The 19797-nt window shown below is 34.1% G+C and overlaps 1 pseudogene; it reads left to right on the top strand.

The window, feature by feature from the left end:
- LOC123241848 overlaps positions 1 to 19797 on the top strand; it is an 89327-nt pseudogene that overhangs the window by 544 nt on the left and 68986 nt on the right.

Here is a 19797-nt window from a genome sequence, read left to right as displayed (position 1 = left end):
GAGAAACCAAATCACTGTTTTCTTCAAATTATAGGAATTATATAAACAATCTATTAGTATATATATAAATAATAGAATTTTTTGTTTATATGCGTGTGTGTGTGTGTTTATGAGACAGCTAGGTGGTTCACTGGATAGAGCACTGGTTATGGAGTCAGGAAGATCTGACTTCAAATATGACCTCAGAAACTTCCTAACTACGTGACACTGGAGAAATCAAGTAACCTGTTTGCATTTATCCACTGGATAAAGAAATGGTTAATAATTAATATTCTTGTGAAGAAAATTCCATGGACAGTGTTGACTTGCTATGGTCCCTAGGGTCATACTGGAAAAGAACAACATATATAGAAATATATAATATAATAGGATGGCAAAAATGTTATGCTTATTTATAAACACTTCAATGATTTTACATTTTCTTCCATGCATTTAAAATGTTTTATTGATGCTTGCTGTTTTCCATTTATTCCTACTTAGTAACATTGCCCTTCCTAAGAGTCTTCCCTTGTAACAAACATGTATAGTCCAGTAAAACAATCTCATTTAGAATCTCTAGGTCATTACCTCTCTAACAAGTCATGCAAGAGATGTTTCACCAAATCTTTTGAAGTCATGATTATTAGCTGCTTTGGTAAGAGTTTTGAGGTTTTCACAATTGTTTTTCTTCATACTATTTTTATTATTTTTTAAACTGTTCTCCATGTAGCACTCATTTCAGTCTGAATCAGTTTGTAAAAGTATTCTATGTTGTTATGAATTTGTCATTTCATCATTTCTGATGATGGAATAATATTTCTCCTCCTTATTTTTTCACCATGAAACATGGATAACTATTAGATGTATTCACTCCATAGCTTTCTTGTTGGTGAAGCATTTTCTACAGTTCTGATCTATGTGTGTATGACATTGATAGTCATTTGGAAGGACACTAAAGGTAAATTTTAAAGTATACAATTTTAATGAAGTTAACGATTTTTTCATGTGACAGATGAAATCGAGATCTAAATAACCTAAATAACTCACTCAATGCCATATTGCAGGTCTATAATTGATTAGAAATAAATTATTTTGGCTAACATGAAAGAGAGAGGCAAATCTGAGGAAACATTCAACTTCACATAGTTCAGCTAGTCATGATAACACTACAGTAGGTCTCAGTGCTGAAAATTAGCATATGGAAAATCACATATGATCATGAGAAATAAGTTTAAAGAAGCTTCCTGATGACTTCAGGAGAAAGCCAATATCAGTGATTAACTTTCCCCATTGTGTTTATACCTTACCTAGAAGCTGAATGATTTTCCTTGGTCTTCCTTAAGTAAAATGGGAGCCATGAAAAGAAAAATTCTTCTCTATAGGACCAGAAAAGTGAATAAGTGAATTTTTTATGACATTTAGGCTTCTATGGCAGGAACAGACATCCTCTCTCCTCTCTCCCTCCCACTCTTTATCTCTGTCTCTCTGTCTCTCTGTCTCTCTCTCTCTCTGTCTCTCTCCCTCTCCACTGCCCTCTGCCCTCCATTTCTCTTAGTCTCAGTCTTTCTTCCTTTCTGGCTCTGCCTCTTTATCTCTCTGTCTCTGTCTCTTTCTCCTTCTCCCTTTCTCCCCTAAGGACAAGGAAAAGATATTAATAAATGATAGCGATAAAAGGAAAACCAAGAATGGGTATCAAGCAATATTCCAACTTCTCCACTTCAACCAGTTAGTCAGACAATGAGTGAAAGTGTAACTAGTGATGGAAAGGGAGGCCAAAGGAGGCCACGTAATCAGGAAAGAACTAGGTCTCATAAAGAGCCAGAAGATGAAAGGGATGGTAAAGAGGAAAAAAATAAGATAAAAGCAGATTTATTGTCTATGGAGCAGGCATTCAAGAGGGCACCAAGCAGAAGGCATAATATGGAGGAGTTGAACTTTCTTCTTTTCTTTATCTAACTTTTATAATCAGCAGTGACTTCATGACATTTCACCTCTCTCTAAGGGAACCTATATTCCTTTTAGCTTGGTGCTAATATAAGGACGTGGGGGGGGGGGGTGTCAGACAGAGAGGCTCAAACTCTATAAGTCAACTTGAAATATATCTTGAAATACATTCAAATTGAAATACATTAGGACCTTGGAAAAAAAATAATTTTTCCTTTTCTACAAGTTTGTTGGTCTTAGAAGCTCAAAAAGGTCTTTGACTTTTCTTTGTTCTTAATCTTCAAGAAGGAAATTACAAGATTTATTTGTCTAGAAACTAATTGTAAGACTATCTGTTTCATAGTTACTGAAGCATATTCGAGCAAAAAAGATTCCTGGAAGCTTTCACAGAAAGACAAAGTCAATAATTAACGTCCCCTTTTAAAACTTAAATTATATTACATAACCCTAAGAAAAAAAGAAGGGAGAAATTAGAACAAAAAAATACAGGTGATCCCTGTTCTGTTAAGAGCAGAGGAGTTATAATTATAAAATTTATGAATATGCTATGTTTGTTGTCCGTTTTGGATTGGAAGCATTTTTGGAGTATAAAGGCTGATACAGAGACAATTATAAAGAAACTTGACAAGGATAGGTACAGGTTTAGTCATTTAGGTAAAGTCCTATGGTCCCAAAGGTAAGGCAACAAGCAGGAGTCTGGAACTGTCTTGGGGACCATTAAGAATATAAACATTGAAGATTCCTGGAAAATTATTTTTAAGGTAAGTTTACTCAGCTTGAAAATGGTGTTGGAGTAGATGATCTCAAATATTCTTCCCATATCTAAGAGAATAAGAAGAGAGATCATAAACATTTCATTTTTAAAGGGACTATGAAGGAAAAATACAACAAAGGGAAACAATTTATTAAATTCTATGAGCACAGAAGTGGTATTCCTAGGTATTTTTGCTTCAGAGATAGGGTGGGAGAGTTTATTTGAAAGTTTTTGTTAATGATATTAATAACAACAGATAAATAAAATTTGAAAATTACGGAGTTTTTGTGCACCCATTAACTATTATCTTTATGAGGAATGAATGGTCTTGCAGAGTCGAGGATATATATAAAAATACATGAGGTCTCCAGGGCTTGGCAAAAAGATAGCAAAGGTAGATTGTGGGTCTGGGGGTGATAACCTCTAACTAACAAACTAATGCCAAGCTGTGGATAATGGAGTAACAGATTTGTTTGTGGGGTGTATGTGTATCCCAATATTTCTCAAACTTTTTGGTTTCAATATCCTTTTAAACTTTCAAAAATTATTGAATCTCCAAAATAATTTTTATAGAGATTATATTTATTGATAATTTATTAGAAATAAGAAGTGATGTTTTAAAACATCCATTTAATAATACATTTTAAATAATAAGTTAGTTATATTAAAATAAATAACTGATTTTATGAAAATTACCAATTTTTCAACACAAAATAATTAATGAAAACAACATAGTTTTGCATATTTCTACAAATCTTTAATATCTGGCTTTATAGAAAACAGCTAAGATCCTCATATGTGCTTCTATATTCAGTCTTTTGTGATATTATTTTGGTTAAAGTCTATCTGACTTTGTAGAGATCTGTCTGTCTATCCATTTATCTATCTTTCATTAATCAATCAATCTATATCTATCTATTGCTCACGTCTATGCATTTTCTCTGACTAATGGAAAATTTCACATGTCTAGAATGCTCTCCCCACTCATTTTTACATATTGACTTCCTTGACTTCCTTGAAGTCTCAAATAAAATGTCATTTTCCATAGGAAGCATTTCCAAATCCTCTATAAATTATTTCCTATTTATTCTCGCTTGTTAGTAGTGGTTTGAATATTATAATTTTCCATTAGATTATAAGGTCTTTGAGGGTAGGAAGGGTCCTTTTCCTCTTTTTTGATATATGTAGGCTACATATAGCCTTTATGTGCATTAATGTATGGTGGACAGTGTTAGATTTCACATCAGGAAGATCTCAGTTCAAATCCACCTTGGACAATTATTAGGGAGCTATATGTAACTAAGTGCTTAACCCTTTTCAGTCACAGGAAACTCCCCAAAACTAAGTTTTAAATGGTTTTGGGAATGATTGAGTCTGAACCTTTCTATAAAACTTGAGCTCCAAAAGAATATTGTTATACCAATTGAAAGGGGGAGTAAATGAAAAACAAAGCTAGCTGCTAGAAAAAATTCTTTAGCTTTCAGTCTCAAGCAAGTCTTGGAAAACATAGCAAGTAGATAAGCATAATTTATTTTTTTCTTTCTCCACAGAGAAGGTGACAGTGGCTCATAGGACATTAGTTCAACCTTTTTGGACATTCTCTGAATTAAATTACCACAATACAGTGTTCCTGTGCTGTTCTTGACTACTTAGGAACTTCTTCCAATGTCCTTCAATTTCTCCTGCCCTCACTTTTCAAAGTTAAATAGTGTGAGATGCACATTTTTGTTTCTTCATTCTGTTTCTCTTTAGCATTTGTTTTACATCTTAGTACTGCATGATATTTAGATGGATAAATTTCATTAAAATTCATTAGCTTTTAACAAGATGAGAGAAGGGTAATGGGTGTTTTGGCCATCTGCAAAACACACACACACACACACACACACACACACACACACAGATATATATGCACCCTGTGGCTGGCCTTGATATAAGGTAGTAATTTCTAACCCCATATCTACTATTTAAAAATGCATCCTCCAGAGCAGAGTTTATTTACACAAATAGACTGAGAGTAACTCATTTCACTTGCTGTCTTAACTTCTCATCATGCCACAGTAAATCTTAGTATTCTGCAGGGATACATTTTTCTCTTGCTCTTCCTCATTTACATCAATATACTTTCAAATTCCTGCCGATCTGTTCACAGACTTCAGTTGCAGACAAGACATTTCTTATTTTTGCTGAGAAGAGTGTAAGAAGGATTAATAGAGTCCTGAATTCATGATTAATGTAACCATACACCAAAAACTGGCTAGAGGTGCAACTTGGCTTTTCAAAAACCACTTATCATTGCACTTGGACAACACAATATTCACATAAATATTTTCAAGTAACATAATATCCATGGGTGCTCATGAATTTACAATTTTCTTGGCTATAATCATATGTATCCTTTAAGCAACTGGAACTTTCTATTTATCTCAGAGTCTCTCTTAACAATCATATTTCATGGATGATAGAGTAACCACCATGTTGCTAAATTGGCACTCTGATTTCTACCTTTATAGAGTGCAACTAATGCAAATGTTTATGGAACTTCAAACCTGATATTATGCAGGTAGAATATCCTTTCCACCTGGTTTCTGTGGATGCTTAGGTTAAATGTATAAGACTGAGCCTTTCTCAGCTGGTTAAGTAATTTTAACTAATTTTCCCCTTAAAATAGATAAAAACCCTTTTAACTATTTCCTGGAAAAATATTTCCCAAAAGGTAACAAAATTATATTATATTATCCATGAAAAATAAGCTATAACCAAAAATTTGACTATTCTGGTTTCTTTAAATTTTGCTCTTATTTCCTGATTTGACATTATTATTATTTCCTTGCATTGGCAATGTTAAACAAGGGCATTCGAGTTCAGCATATCTTTTACAATACAAGGTATTTTGTAACCACTTATATCTATTTCCGACTAGTGCCATTTCCATGATAAGTTTAATTTCCATACTTTCTTCAGATTAACAATATTGAAGGCACCCATTGGCCTTTGCCATAATGCCAATTTCTCTAAAATTATAACAAATTAAGATAGGCCTAAGGTATTTATTTCATGTGTATGATGTCAATAGGATTTTAGTCAAATATAGCTATAAAGAAATCCATTCATAGATCATTCAGTTGGATGTTCTCTGGATCATTATGCAATCAATAGTATTTTTTGTTTTAATAACTTAACAAAAATATTTTTCATATGTGTGCAAATTAAAACTTTGAGGTGAGTTGTAAAAGATTAACTATGTTTAAAAACACATACTTTTATTAATTCATCCAATGAACATTTATTAAATGCCTAATGTGAGGCCAAAGATAGTCCCTTCCTTCAAAGCATTTACAGTCTAATGGGGAAGACAACATGAAAACAAACATATACAAAGCAAACTATGTAGAAGATAAGTAGGAAATGATTGAAATATAGAAGATGTTGGAATTAAGAGAGATTGGGGAAGAGTCCCTGAAGAAGGTGGAATTATGTTAAGACTTGAAGCCAGGGAAGTCAGAATCTGGAAGAAAGAACATTACAGGCATCTGGAACAGCCAGAGAAAATGCCCAGTCAAGAGATGTTGTATCTGGTTTGTGGAACAGCCAGGAGGACTGAATGTTACCTGTTCAGAGAATTCATGTTGGAAAATAGGATGTAAGAAAATTGGAAATGCAGGAGAGGGCTAGGTCATAAAGGGATTTGAATGCCAAATAAAGCAGTTTGTATTTGCTCCAAGAGACTATAAGAAGCCACCAGAGTTTATTGAGCTGGAGGATAACCTAATCAAACCTGCCTTTAGGAAAACCTCTTTAGTGGTTGAATGGAGAATGCATTAAATTGAGCAGAGACAGGACAGACAGACCCATCAGCAGGTTATTGAAGTAATTGAGGCATGCAATGATGAGAGCCAGCATAGAGTAGTATCACTGTCAGAAGAGAAATGTGAAAAATGTGAGAAATGTTGCAAAGGTGAAATTAAGAAGCCTTGGTGATAGCCTAGGTATGAGAAGTGAGGAATATGGATATGATTAGTAAGGAATCCAGAGTAATAACTAGGTACTAGGAAAATACTGTTTCCCTCTGATAACAGGCAAGATAGTGTAGCTCTCCATAGTAACAGGGAAGCAAGGGAAAGGGTGGTGTTTAGGGGGAAGGATAATAAGTTCTGTTTCGGACATACTGAGTTGAAGAAGTCTACTGGATATCCAGTTCGAAATCTCTTAAAGGCAACTAGAGACTGAAGGTCAACAGAGAGATTGGAGCAGAAAAGGTATATTTGAGCATAAAAATGGAAATTATAAGTCATGAGAGCTCCTTAGATCACCAAGTGAAGAAGTATAGAGGGAGAAAAGAAAATGACCCAGGACAGATTTTTAGAGACACATGTGACTAGAGATGTAATGTGAGTATGGTCTGAATGAAAAGCCAAGCAATGAATCTGAAAAAGTGTGAAAATGAAGCATAAATAAACAATAAATGGTATAGGTAGTACTTTTTGTCCTTACTTTCCCAAAACTGCATCTTCCTCTGAGGGTTTTATGCATCTCTCTCTGGGGATTAGGGTATCTTTCTCTAATTGCATTATCTTGAGCCCACAGTTAAGTGTTGTTCTCCTTGTTAGCCAACAGTTATTAGCTGCACTAGTTCTGCTGAACAAATTAATACCAAATAACTTTTACAAATGGAAATTAACTTTGAAAGTATAAAAAGAACTAAACTATACACAATTCCTCCCAACATCTCAGAGGTATGCTCTTCCCTTTATCACCTTAGACTCTAGGGAGACTGGGTTCACATTTTATACAATTGTTACATAGTATTACACCAAATCCTTGTCTAAATGAGATATCAGCGATGGAGAGGTCTTTAACTTATTATACATGGATTGATTGCAAATTTGATCTTTGATCACCTGGGCCTCATAGTTGGACTAGCTATTTTCGAAAAGAATAAACTTAACTTTCAGTCCTCTTCAGTAGCTCTCTGGTCTCTGGAAGCTGACAAATAACTGATCTCTAGCTCCAGGCTCTGTCACATAAAATAAAAGAACAAACATCAAGACACAGAACTAACACCTGTATTCACAGGTCTATGAATTCTTTATGGCATCATTTCCCTTCTCTTACCAGATGACCAAAACAAGATGTTACTGGGAGAAGGAACCTGAGCTTCTACAACTATATGTCACAACCATTTGCAGCTGTAAAGCCCATGTAATTATGACTCTCATGAAGCAGGTTCCGAGCTTCTTTTTCACATGGAGAGCTGTATTGTAGGTACTCTGTACATAATCTTAAAGGCTTGGGATCATGGCCAGTTTCCCATTTCAATAGCAAGATTTAGGTTTCACATGCACATTATCTATATAACATGCACTTAACAGATACTAAATTTGCTCATATGGTTTTAGCTTCCTGCATGGACTAATCTGTTTAAACACAAGATGTAATTATATTAAAATTTTACCACTATGAGCAAAAATCCTATTCCTTCTTCCCCTTTTCTTGTGGTTCAAAGACTTGTTTCCTTAAGATTAAATAAAAATGTTTCTCCTCTCTTTCTCAACACTCTTATAAACATCCTCCTCAACCTTACTCTTCTGACATGCCTACTTTCCTCTTTCCCCCAACCTACTCTACCCTCTAGAACCACAGATCTATTTATTCACAAAGCCATGGCCATATGAAATCTCTTCACTTTACACTCTTTGCCTCTCTTTGCTCTAATAACAGAAACTTGGATCTCTCTAGGACACACTGCACTCCTGGGCCACCCTCTTCAGTACTGTTTATTTGATCTCACATAGCATTACATAGAATTTAAAGCTGGAGGGGGGAAAAAGAGAAGAAAAATGCTTAGAAGTCATTTATTCCAACCTCTTTATTCTGTAGTTGAGGAACTGGGGCACAGAGATATTTAGTGACTTGCCCATGGTTGATATAGGATATAAATAGGAGAGCTTGGACATAAACCAAAGTCCTCTGACTCCAAGTCCAGCACTTTATCCATTGTACCATGATGCTTCCTGACACACTAAGACCAGGAAGATAAATAGTCATACTTCTGTATTCCTGCTTCCAAACCAGACCTTCCCTTCACTGTCATTAGTCATCCTCCTTTATTTTTGAGGTTCATCTCATTATTTATGTCATCTGATTTAGTTCCCTATTAAAATAGTTATCATTTCCATCTACTGCTTTTCATAAGGAATTTCAAATATCACTTAAAATTCTGAGTTTAACTCTAATCCTTTTCCTCATACTTTAGCTTGCTAAGTAGCTAGCTAGCTAGACTGATTGATAGATTGATAGATAGATAGATGTCACCTTGAATGCCTTGACTTCTTTTTTATTAATATCAAAAGGTAGATAGTAGTCTTCATGATTGGTTCTCGTGAATTCTGGATCACTGTTATTATCATAGTTCTTATAGTTTTCAATAATGCTTATTTTTATAGTATTGTTATTATATAAATTTTCCTCCTTGCTCTCCCAATTTCACTTTATCAGTTTATAAAATTCTTCAAAAACTTTTTATAATATTGATATTATATTATAAATTATTCTTTTGACTTTGCTCAATTCCCTCTGCATTAGTTCATACAAGTCTTTCTATATCTCTGTTCCTATCTTGGCTGAGTCTCTATTTCTTCAATTCCCTACAGCTAAAGGTATATCATTCCATTTATATAGCAGAATTGTGGAGCTACTTATCACTTCCTAGGCATTCTCTTAAATTTTTGTGTATAATTCTAAATTGCTTTTCAGAATTTATAGATTCCCCAACAGTACAATCAATCTGATGGCTATGAAAGGGAACCTCAGAATTGATACATGATCTAAATATAAAAGGTCAAATCATAAACAAATAAGCAATTACCTACCAGATCTATGAGTAAAGGGAGAGTTCATGGCCAAACAAGGGATAGAGAGGATCAAAGAAAATAAAATGACTAATTTTGATTACCTAAATTTTTAAAAGTTTTTGGAGAAAGCCAGCAATTATAACAAAAGGGAAACAGTGTGGAAAATATTTCTAGCTACTTTCTTTGATTAAGGCTTCATTTCCAAGACATATAAGGAAAATACACAAATTTTAAGATTAAGAACTTATCACTAGTTGATATATAGTCTCAGGATAGAAATAAGAAATTCATAAGGGAAAAAATCCATGCTATGAAAAGCCATTTGAAAACCCACTCTATATCACTATTACTAGAGAACTGCAAATTAAAACACTTCTGAGATTCCACCTAACACTCACTAGTTTAACACTAAAGATTTTTTTAATGAGGGAAATGTTGGAGAGGCTATAGGAAAACAGTCTCCATTGTTGGTGGAATTGTGCATTTCTGTTAGAACCTTCTTCTAGTCACCTAAGTTTGCAACCTGGGATTCTTGTCTCTTTCATCTCTCTCACTACCACCCCTTCACTCTTTAACTGATCAGTTGACTACTTTTAGCTATTTGATCTCTATAACTACCCTTGTATCTATCCTTTTCTCTTTATTCACAAAGCCATTAACTTAGTTCAGACCTTCACCTCTCATAGGGTGTCCTCTACTTTTAAAATGTCCTCTACTTCCTATTTCTCCTCCATTCATTCTATTCTCTACTGAGTTTTTACATTTAAAATTTTATGACATAGATCCAATAATCTTCTTACCTCACTCAAGAAATTATCAATGGTTCCTAGTGTCTATAAGATAGAGTAAAATCTCATTCTGTTACCAAAGGATTTTTACAATCTGTAACTTGCCAGGTTTTCCATATTTATTTCTTTTTAATCCTATTCATTCATTCCAAATTCCAGACAAATTGGTTAACCGGTACTCCATTTTTCATAGTTGTACATTTACATATATTTTAAAGTATTTCAGCTTCAATTTTTACTCTTAAAATTCATAATTCCTACCTAAACTTAGGTATCATCTACTCCTAAAAGATGTTCTTGATTTCCCCCAGTAATTAATACTCTCTCTATCCAGAAATTACCTTTGATAAATATATGTTTTGACTTATTTTGCCAAGATCCAGGATTTCATTCCATTTCCTGAAATCTTCCCTCCATGCCACTAACTTCCAACTATGGCCACCCCAACAGAAACTTAGGTTTCACCATAGTTCTTCTCAGTCTTAGAGTTGAGGCATGGTAACAGGCTTCCATTACATCTTCATTTATTTGTTTTTTGTTTGTTTGCTTATTTGTTTGTTCATTTGCTGATGTCACCTAATAGATTATTTTTTCTTCTGTTATTGTACATTTACCCAGTTGTGACCAACTCTTTGTGATTCAGTGGATCAGAGCTATCCATGGAGTTTTCTTGGCAAGCATATAGGAGTCATTTGCCATTTCATTCTCCAAGGGATCCTTTTGTCAGACAATCAGAAGTTAAAAGGCCTGCCAAGGGTCACAAAGCTAGGACATATTTGAGACTGGACTTGAACTCCATTCTTTCTGACTCCAGGCACAGTGTTCTTAACCCCACTGAGCCACAGCTATCTCTCTCTACTTTCTAGAAGCTCTTTATGCATTTTCTTTCACTAATTAGAAAGTAAGCTCCTTGAGGGCAGGGAGTAATGTGTTTCCAATTATATAATTCAGTGCCAAGAACATTAACAAATGTTCTCTTTGTGTGTTTATGTATATATGTATTTATCTCTCTGTCTATCCATGTTATAATACTTTACACTTACCACTACCTGTAGAACTTAACATTCTAAGAAAATAGTGTTTTACTTTTGTGGTTGTATTCCCAACACCAATCCCAATGTATTAAACATCTATTGACTTTGATTTTGAATTTGATTCACTTCATCAGGAACTCAAATGTCTTTCAAAGTACAATTTTAGAAACACTGATTTTTTAAATTAAAAAGCTTTTTTTAAGTTTACTGATCTTCAAAACAATAGCAGAGACACTGACATGCTAACTTTAAAATTGAACACACCATTTCTATGCAAAGAAAGAATAGGCTTCTGACGTGAGATTTCATAGACTTGGTGGGAGGACTTCTATAGCTCATGTCAGGTCAGCACCTTTTCTTTAATTTTTAGTCACAGAAAGTTGTGGAGAATATTGAAGAAGATATGTGAATTACCCAGTCACATAGCCTGTATGAATGTGTCAAAGGAGTGAGAGCCTTTATCAAAGCCAGTATGTATCAAAGAACTGGAACTCAGCTCTACCTCATTTCAAGGTCAGCACTATATACCCTAGAAAAAAGTGCACCAAAAGAAATCCCACAATTTTAGCACAATTATTTTTAAATCAAGGTGTTAGATACCATCAGCTATATTTATAATACATCAAAATATTCAGAAAAAGTGAAAATTTCAAACCACTTATTTTGATACCTCCTAGAAAAAAGGAACCTTTTTGCTTGAATTACATTTTTAAAATAAACAATCTACAATTAAAATATATTAATATAAATATGTGTGTCTCTTTAGACAAAGCCTCAATTTGTAATTTTAATTCATTGGGAAGGTGTTTAACCTTTAACATTTTGCTCTGCTTACTGTGATTCACATTCAGATTTCCAAGATTTACCATGTTGTGGAGAGAACATTAAAATGAAAAATAAATGGACAATTTTAAAGGGCATGTAAGTCTAGGAACTTTATTATATTGACTTGACATAAGGAAGGACAATGTGTATAACTTTGGTTATGGCCTTTTTGCCTACCATCATATCACTTAAAATTCTATAACTTACAATGTTTTCCTATAACTATCCATTGGTTTTGAGAGCCTGAGGCATGCTGGAGAAGTTGCTCATCTATAACTCTTTTCCTCTTTCAGTAGTCTCATTTCTTTGTTGTTAAAAAAATGTACTTCTTTTATAATAGGTTGTAGATATCATGTCATCACCTTGTCACCATTTTTCATACCTATTCCTGTTTTTCCAATGAAATGCAAACCTACAACACCCTTCTGTGGGACTGTTAATCTCAATCAAAAAAAAAAAACCAAACCTTAAGTTTATATAAATGACATTTTGATTTCTGCTTGTTATGTAAAAATATGCTGAAAGCTTATATTGTGCTTATTTTGTAGAAAACTGAGCATGTCACTTATACATCAATGTCTCTGACAAACATTTCAAGACCTATATTCCCTAATAAGTATTTTTCACTAGCTGTATGATTTTTCTCTCCAGAAAATTGATTTTCATATGGGAATATGTTCATCCCACATATACATGTATATGCCCACATAAAAGGGAATGTCCTTGCGACCTGTGGAGATTCCCACAAATATTATACATGTCATTCTTGTTGCTAAAGTTAGCTCCTTTGAATAATATACTTATCATCCATGTTTTAAAAATCATATTTTTGCCTTTCCTTTTGTTGTTTCTGGATATACCCCCTCTAGAGCATTCACTTCCCCTACTCCCTGACTAGTAAGTCTAATCTTGTAGCAGATAAAATACTACTATGCAAAGTTAGCCAACGTAGAAATTATTTTGGCAGCATAGCCAGTGTTCAACACTCACAGGTCTCCACCTCTCTAGTTAAAAGAGAAAGATATATTTCTCCTAACCCATAAAGATTGGTTATTATAATTACATAATATTATTCTTTGTTTCATTCTCTCTCTTCAAAATTAAATAACTGGAGATTATTGACAAATCATGCTCATCGGGATCTTTTGTGTTTTGATCTTCACATTTACTTATCGGGAAAAAGCTGTCCAAATTTTTTTTTTTTTTTACAAATGGGACTCATCACCAGTATTCAAGAATTCTCTTCTTGTTCACTTGTTCTACTTTTGGGCTTTTTTCACTTTTAGATTTAACTATGGAATTATGTTTCTTCCTATACTTTCTGTTTACAAGTATAATTTTTCTTGTCCTCCAGATCTTTCATTTTCCTTTTATAGAAATACTTTAAATGTTTGTTCCTTTTGTATTATTCTACTTCATGGAAATTATAATATTCTGTTCCTTAATTACAGTACCTGTCAGAAACTGCAACATGCTTTCATGCTACTGTAGCTTAGTGTCCCTTCTTGAATCACAACAATGATAAGATCTATTCATTCCCTCTAATGTATTTTCTTCAAATTTAACCAAATTTAACTGCTATATTTTTTAAATGGGCTATTAATTTTATCTTCATAAATGACTGCCATTTTCAGTAGAAACTTTGAGATTTAGTCAGAAATGGGACATTAAAATCTGGAGTAAGGTTATATGTACACTGGAAAACTTAGCATGAATATGAAAACCACAATTTACCACTCTTCCCCTGTTTTTCTCCCCTTGCCTTAAGTATTTTTCAAGCTAAGGGCACACAGCTGTAAGCTGAAAAAAAACACTTGTTTCTTAACCCACATGACTATTCTTTTCACCATAGTAATTAAAATGAATATAATGATTTATGTTTTAAGATGTTTCATTTGTGACTAAAGGAATGTTAAATTCTATTTAACAAACATTTTTAAAAGTGCCTACTATGTGGAAGGAACAAGTTAAGTACTGGGGACACAAAGACAAAGATGAAATAATCCAGGCAACGAAGGAACTCAGGTTCTACAGTTATCACTAAGAGAACTAGTGAAATCCTGTGACGGAATAATTTGAGTGTAAAGGCTATCTTTTTTCTATTTTTTGTAGTTTTTATGCTTAGTACAGTACCTGGCACTTAGTAGGCAATTAATATATATTTTATTGTCTGACCCAGTGAATGTCATTAAAAGTTATATATACATATGTAAATGTTGTTATCGTTCAGTTGTATCTGACATTTCATGATCTCATGGATATTTTCAGGTTCATGGAGTTTTCTTGTCAAAGGAACTGGAGTTGTATGCCATTTCCTTCTCCACTATGTCCCCATTTTACAGATGAGGAATTGAGGCAAATAGGACTTAACTTAGATCCTCCTGAATCCAGACCTGGTGCTCTACCTACTGTACCACCTACCTACCTCCTAATTGTATTTTGACTAATTAGTTTCCTTTGTAATTATATTTTATGCATTTAAAACCACTATTCTGAGGTTTTTTTATATATTTTCCCAGAGTGCTAATGGGTCTATGGAACAGAGAAAAATTAAAAAGCCTTAATCAAATAGAACAGTCTTTATTTTCCAGATTAGCTAACTGAAGCTGAGTGATTCCATAACTTCCACAAGATCATGAAGGTAGAAAATAGTAAAAAATGGATTCAAACCCAATTCTTCTGATTCCAAATTCAGTGCTATTTCTGCTATACCTTATAAACTCTCAACTACATGCTGAATTTCAATGATTTCTGGAACCTCAGGATAAAAGACTGTTTTGAAATAAAAACTTGGTGTCAAGGGTCAGCAACTTATGATTGGGAGTTTCTGCTACAATATCCAAAAAGCATTAGATTTTATCTCTATTAACTCCTTCCTCCCCCAATTGATAAATTGCTATAAAAGAAAGTAATCTATCCTATTATCTATTTATCTAATTTAATTTATCTAATCATTCATTTATATATTTATTTGGGATTCTTAGTTGTTTGTTAGGCAAATTTGAAGTTTTGTTCTGATGCCCCTTTTTGGTATGGAGTATGCTATGCATTCTCAAACATTATTCTTTGGAGTACAATCTTTGTTTCATATATGGGATTTTCAAATATCCATTTCTGCTGTCTCAAAATAAATCTAAGTTAATAAATGCTCATCATCAGTTTTTTAATAGTCTGACAACTTTTTTGGCCAGAGCAACTTTGTAAGATTATCAATTTACTCATGATGAGTTTGTGATCTGTATCAGTGAAAGAAAAAACAAAGTGACAAATTCTTGACATGTTAAATAGTAATCTAGTCATGTAAGTCTTAAACTTTCATTTAAACTGGAATACCTAATTATCCATTGTGAACTGGTAATAACAGTAGTCATTTACATCTTGATAACATTTTATTGGTTAAAAATGAAAATATTCTTACACCTGTTTTATCAGGCTTTCATCAAAAAGTAAATTTTAGCTCAGAGAGACTCAGTACCATTATTATTGGTTAACAAACTATATGAAAATCATGGAAGAATTTCTACTCAATGACTTCTAGTTTCTCTTCCCACACTTGAATCCTATGAGTCCATTGATTGAATAAAGGACAAAGTTAATAAATGGTAAAACCCTAATTTAGCCAATATTTTCTTAATTTTTTTCCAGATTACATGTCAATACAAATTCTTAATATTAGTTTTCTAATATTTTGAAATTCATGTCCTTTCCTTCCTTCCCACCTCTCTAAAAAGACAAGTGTTTATTCATTTAATCATTTAACCTCATTGCTTCCCTTACATTAAATAAGTTAAGTATTTTGGGTATGTCTTATACTATAGAAATCGTAAGTATCTGAGTGACTACTTTCCCACACAGGGATGTGATTTATTTAACCTCACTGACTGCCTTGGGCTTTTTCTCCTCCTTTTAAGTATTCAATTTGATTATCACATTTTCTTTCTTTTCATCAGGAAATCCTGGAATTCCTCTATTTTATTAAATATCCATTTCTTTACTTTGAATATTATGTTCAGTTTCTCCAGGTAGATGATAGGTCTAAATCCATTGTCTTATGGAATTTTACATTCCATGCCTTCTGATCCTTCAATGTAGAAGCTGCCAGATCTTATTTAATAAGGATTCTGGTTACACAATATTTGATTTTTTTCTGACTGCTTGCAGTACTTTCTTCTTGGATTGGCATTTATAAAATTTGGCTGAAATATTCCTGGGACTTTAAAATTTGGAGTTTATTTTAGGAAATGATCAGGGTATTCTTTCAATTTCTATTTCCTGCTCTTGTTTAAGAATATTAGGGCAGTTTTTCCTGATAATTTCTTGCAATGTATTGTCCAGGCTCTGTTTTTTTTTTATTGTGACTTTCAGACAATGCAATGATTCTTAGCTTATCTTTTCTAGGTCTGTTTTTCAGGTCAGTTATTTTTCCAGTGAAATATTTCAAATTTTTTCCTAATTGTTAATTTCTTAAACTTGTTTTTATTATTTATTTCCTGCTGTCTCAAGAAGTTGTTAAATTCCATTTGGCCATAATTTTTAGGAGGCCATTTTCTTCTCTGAGGCCTTTTTAATTTCTTTTTTTTAGAAAAATGTTTTCCTCAGTAAGTTTTTGTTCTAAGCTGTTGATTTTTTTCCATCATTTTCTTTGTAATTTTTTTCTTGTTTTTTCTCTAACCATTTTTGGAGAGCTCTTCCAGGGATTTGTTTTGGGCTTGACATGCTTTCCCATCACTCTTTGAGGCTTCACATGTTTTCATTTTTGTATTGCTGTCCCCTTCTGCAATTTTATTTTGGTCATTTCTTTTGTTAAGATATTTTTCTTGTGTAATGCTTTTACTCTATCTTTTGCTTATTTTGGTGGATATTTTTCCCTTGATTTTATCTATAAACTGAGATTCTATTCCTGGGATAGAGGGAGCATTACCTCACACTTATACTGTGCCTGAGGTGACATCAGCTGTCCTGATTTCAGATTGAGTATTTTGCAGAGGTGGCTTGGTTGACCTACTTATATTGAGGTTTGTAACTGTTCAGATAATCTGGTTTGAATTGGATTTTATCTAATTCCACTGAATCTGGACCTTATTAGACTGAATTTCTTCCACTTCTGCCTATACTGGGTCATGCCTGGCTTCTGTTCAGGCTGAATTATACAGGATTACTATCCTTACACTGCTCTTCATTCTTGAGTGTGTTGGTTTCTGCTCTTACCCTGATGAGGCTAGACTGAGCCAGCTGTTCTAGACCCTGCTGCTCTCACTGTGTCTCATTTAATGTTTGTTGAGGCTTATTCAGAACTCTCTCCTCATATTTCATTGAAATGAGTCCTCCTTGCTGTTTTTCCATGTAATTTTGGGTCAAAATACTGCTTCATCCTTTCTTCTGTATTTGTTTTGAGGCATTTTTGCTCACTGTTCATTTAGGTTTTAGTTACCAGGCTTTGAGTATTTCTTATTTTGTCTTCTTGACATGATCTTTCACTGCTATTGTCACTGCTGCTGTGATGGTGGCTGCAGCTGTGGTATCCACCTAGGCAGTTTTGGTGACTAAATATTGTTTTGTAACTCCAAACTCACTGCAACAACATACTGTCTACAAATTGCACTCTGATGATTAAATCCATTAAGAGCCTCAAGTTCCACAATTATTACAAATGTTGTGAATAAAGCAGTATAATTACATTCAAAGGCATAAGGTTACTTATAGTGATCATATTTTATTTAGGATAAAACATAACTCAAAATTAGAAGAAACATGTCATTAAGGGATTCTGGGAAGATAGCAGTTTAGATGGAGCAAATATTAAAACCTTTTAAAAATGTCATTAAGGGATTCTGGGAAGATAGCAGTTTAGATGGAGCAAATATTAAAACCTCCTCACCCTTCCATACTGAGATAGAAAACAATGCGCTTTGAGAAAAAAGAGGACCAAATCTAACAATGGGACAGAGCAGGAGGATACTACTGCTGGAAGGCTAAAGAGATACTCCAAGAAAAAGGCCTGAATTCTTGAACTGTTGAGTCTCAGGTTATAGAAGGGGAATCCCAGGACCCCTACCCCACACTTTGAGCAGAGTTTCCAGTGGCCCCTGAAATCTTCAGGTGGGCAGGTGCACCGGCCTGGAGAGAGGGTCTTGCTGGCAGGCCTCAGGGAGTTGAATACAGGCAGAGGGGAAGGAACCGGAGGAGAAAAGTCAGAGAAACACAGCAAAAACACCCAGAAGATGGTGGCTTAGATGGAGCCAAACCTAAGACCACCTGGCTTTTATCACACTGAGATAGAGAGCAAAGGGCTTCAAGAGGAAAGAAAACCAAGTCAAACAGCAGGACAAAGTAGGGGGAACTCACTGCTGGACAGCTCAGCGAAAACACTCCATCTGGTCCCCCAATTTTTTTCCCTCTCAAGGTTTTAGCCTCAGAGCACATTAAGCAATATAGGCTAATCCAATCAATACAGGCTTAATCCCATCAATTGGACAGAGAAGAAGTCTTCAGAGGTCAGGGAAACTCCAGCACCCCTGCTCCATAGACTGCAGAGAAAGTAACTACAAACTTCCATTGCCAGCTGTGGAAAGATCTTTCATCAAAGCTCATTAAATCAATCTGCTTAAAATAGCAGATCAGAAAAGGAAAAAAAAAATATGAGTAAACAACATTCTTTTTCTCAGTTCAAGCCCAATAGATTTTGCTCCATCCTTTCATTTTTATTCTATGTATGTCTGCCTGTCTCACATGTGTTTCTTGTAAACAACATATGGTTGGATTTTGGCTTCTAATCCACTTTGCTATTTGCTTCTATTTTATGGGCGAGATCATCCCATTCACATTCAGAGTTATAATTATCAACTGTGTATTCCCAGACATTTTGATTTTTTCTCCTTGTCCTGCCCTTTCTTCTTTCGCTATTTCCTTCTCTACCAGTGTTTAGTTTTTAATCATTTTCCCTAATTCCCTCCCTTATTGTACTTCCCTTTCTCCCCTCTCCCTTCTTATTCCCCTCTTATTCTTCTTTAGGGTTTTTTTTTCATTGGTCTGGTAGTTTTTGAATTTGGCTATAAAATAAAACAGTCAAAAGACTGAAAAAATAGAAGGAAACATGAAATATCTCAATGAGAAAGTGACAGACCAAGAAAACTGGTTTGGAAGAGACAATTTGAGAATAATTGGTCTTCCAGAAAAACCAGAAATTAATAGAAATCTGGACTCCATACTAACAGAAATAATCCAGCAAAATTGCCCTGAAGTCCTACAACAAGAGGGCAATATAGACATTGAAAGGATTCATAGTACACCTGCGACATTCGATCCAGAAAAGAAAACACCCAGAAATATAATTACAAAATTCAAGAGTTTCCAAGCAAAAGAAAAAATCTTACAAGAAGCCAGAAAGAAACAATTGAAATATCAAGGAGCACCAATCAGGATCACACAGGATCTGGCAGCCTCCATGCTAAAAGATCGCAAGGCTTGGAATACGATATTCAGAAAGGCAAGAGAGCTGGGCCTGCAACCACGGATCAACTACCCATCAAAATTGACTATATATTTCCAGGGGAAAGTATGGGCATTCAACAAAATTGAAGAATTCCAGTTATTTGCACAGAAAAGACCAGGGCTAAATG

Source organism: Gracilinanus agilis, chromosome 3 (genome assembly GCF_016433145.1).
Source record: "Gracilinanus agilis isolate LMUSP501 chromosome 3, AgileGrace, whole genome shotgun sequence".
Classification (NCBI taxonomy): domain Eukaryota; kingdom Metazoa; phylum Chordata; class Mammalia; order Didelphimorphia; family Didelphidae; genus Gracilinanus; species Gracilinanus agilis.
Note: the sequence above shows the minus strand (reverse complement) of the source record. Positions and strands in the feature narration are given on the sequence as shown.